Source organism: Girardinichthys multiradiatus, chromosome Y (genome assembly GCF_021462225.1).
Source record: "Girardinichthys multiradiatus isolate DD_20200921_A chromosome Y, DD_fGirMul_XY1, whole genome shotgun sequence".
Classification (NCBI taxonomy): Eukaryota; Metazoa; Chordata; class Actinopteri; order Cyprinodontiformes; family Goodeidae; genus Girardinichthys; species Girardinichthys multiradiatus.
In genome coordinates, this window is record NC_061818.1 from 33,667,911 (window position 1) to 33,670,859 (window position 2,949).

Here is a 2,949-nt window from a genome sequence, read left to right on the forward strand (position 1 = left end):
CCACAGCCATCAGCATCTACTACGGCTCTTTGAAGGAACCTGAATAAGGAGCTACAACAACATTTAATTTCCCTTTGGGATTAATAAAGTATTTTTGAATTTGAATTTGAATATGGAGAGCTGTACTGTCGTCCACACCCAACACCTGCCCAACCCCTTCCTTTTAATGATTGACAGTAATTTTACTGTTTTATTGTGAACAGCATGTGATGAGTGTTCATGTTCTAAGATTAAATTCAAACTTTCTGAGCATCATTATGCGTCATTGTTGATCAGCAAAAATATCTCGTTGACAGGAAAAATGTAAAAATGTGCCATGAAAAATAAAAGGTGTGGCCCTGAGGAATGTGACGTTTTGTTGGGCGACTAAACTGTTAAAACGGTGTGAAAGAGCTGCTTCGTTTAACCCAGTGTGTGAGCTTTGTGTCCTCGGCATCTGCCCTTTTGTTTGCTCTAGCTGCTCTGAGAGTGACGTGAAGTGTTCTTATCTTCAGGGCTGGTACATATTGGGCTTTGTGCACAGGGAGATGGCAAACAGGGAAAATGGCTATAAAGGCAAGCTGTGAGCTTTGATGATGTTGAAATATGACCCATGGTTGAAGATGAATTAAGTAAAGAATGCAAATTGATGTTTTTATATTACAGGTAGTGTCGCTGTTATGCAGATTGAAGTAACCAGACTCACTTATGGGAAAACTTAAATGACTGGTGACTAAGAGTCAGTCTACACCCTGCCCATTTATTGGGACGCCTGGTTAATATTTGTAAAAAGCCAAACAATCGTGCAATCTCACACTGAAGAAGTATTGCCATTCTACTACAATGGGTTTTAGATAATTTAAAACCTCCCTTTTATACCTCCCCTTATCCTGAATCATTATTCAATCTTGTTTGTCACAGTTTGCAGGGCCTTTAAAAAGGAAACATCACACCCTTCACCATGCTTCATAGTGGGTATGAAGAGCTTCTGCACAGATTTATCTTCCCATTTTTTAAATAGTTTTCTCTTAAAAGTTTCTATAGGTGTGGATGGTGCTGTATGTTAAAACTTGAATAAAGTACATTGTTGGGTTAATTCAGTTCTGTTTTAACGGTCTTGAAAAATTTGATTTGTGCATCTAAGGAAGCTTCTCACTGTAAATAAGTGATTCCCAACCCTGGTCCTTATGGCCCACTGTCCTGTGTTCAAGGGGCAATGCACACTGGCTGTTCAGCGGTCCGATCCATCAGTTGTCCCACATAAACTACCTTAAGGTAAAAATCATCAGTTCACCAAGTAAGCTTTACAATCCAAATAGACATTTTACCCTCAGTGCTACTAAATAAAATTTGTCAAGAACTACAAAGCCAACATGATGTTTAAAGAAAGACAACTCAAAAAGTTTGAATATTACCTACTATAGAAAATCTAATTGTTTTATGGTTGAAGAATCATAATTTTATGTGTAATAAGTTTTAGGGCAAAGAAAAGTGTACAACATTTTGGGAGGTTCAATAGTAAATAATAAGGCCATGTTTTTGACACTGCCTTTGCCCTTTAGATGTTTCCCTGTTGCTACGCACCTGATTTAAAGACTTTGGTCGTTAAAAGGATTCCCGAGATGATAATATACAGTGCCTTGCGAAAGTACTTGGCCCCCTTGAACTTTTCAACCTCTTGCCACATTTCGGACTTCAAACATAAAGATATAAAATTCTAATTTTTTGTGAAGAATCAACAACAAGTGGGACACAATTGTGAAGTGGAATGAAATTTATAGGATGTGTCAAACTAGTTTAACGAATAAAACACTGAAAAGTGGGGCGTGCAATATTATTCGACCCTTTTACTTTCAGTGCAGCAAACTCACTCCAGAAGTTCAGTGAGGATCTCTGAATGATCCAATGTTGTCCCAAATGACTGATGATGATAAATAAAATCCACCTGTGTGTAATCAAGTCTCCGTATAAATGCACCTGCTCTGTGATAGTCTCAAGGTTCTGTTTAAAGCGCAGAGAGCATCATGAAGACCAAGGAACACACCAGGCAGGTCCGAGATACTGTTGTGGAGAAGTTTAGAGCCGGATTTGGATACAAAAAGATTTCCCAAGCTTTAAACATCCCAAGGAGCACTGTGCAAGCAATCATATTGAAATGGAAGGAGTATCAGACCACTGCAAATCTACCAAGACCCGGCCGTCCCTCTAAACTTTCATCTCGAACAAGGAGAAGACTGATCAGAGATGCAGCCAAGAGGCCCATGATCACTCTGGATGAACTGCAGAGATCTACAGCTGAGGTGGGAGAGTCTGTCCATAGGACAACAATCAGTCGTACACTGCACAAATCTGGCCTTTATGGAAGAGTGGCAAGAAGAAAGCCATTTCTCAAAGATATCCATAAAAAGTCTCGTTTAAAGTTTGCCTCAAGCCACCTGGGAGACACACCAAACACGTGGAAGAAGGTTCTCTGGTCAGATGAAACCAAAATCAAACTGTTTGGCCACAATGCAAAACAATATGTTTGGCGTAAAAGCAACACAGCTCATCACCCTGAACACACCATCCCCACTGTCAAACATGGTGGTGGCAGCATCATGGTTTGGGCCTGCTTTTCGTCAGCAGGGACAGGGAAGATGGTCAAAATTGATGAGAAGATGGATGGGGCCAAATACAGGACCATTCTGGAAGAAAACCTGTTGGAGTCTGCAAGAGACCTGAGACTGGGACGGAGATTTATCTTCCAACAATACAATGATCCAAAACATAAAGCCAAATCTACAATGGAATGGTTCACAAATGAACGTATCCAGGTGTTGGAATGGCCAAGTCAAAGTCCAGACCTGAATCCAATCGAGAATCTGTGGAAAGAGCCGAAGACTGCTGTTCATGAACGCTCTCCATCCAACCTCACTGAGCTCGAGCTGTTTTGCAAGGAAGAATGGGCAAGAATTTCAGTCTCTCGATGTG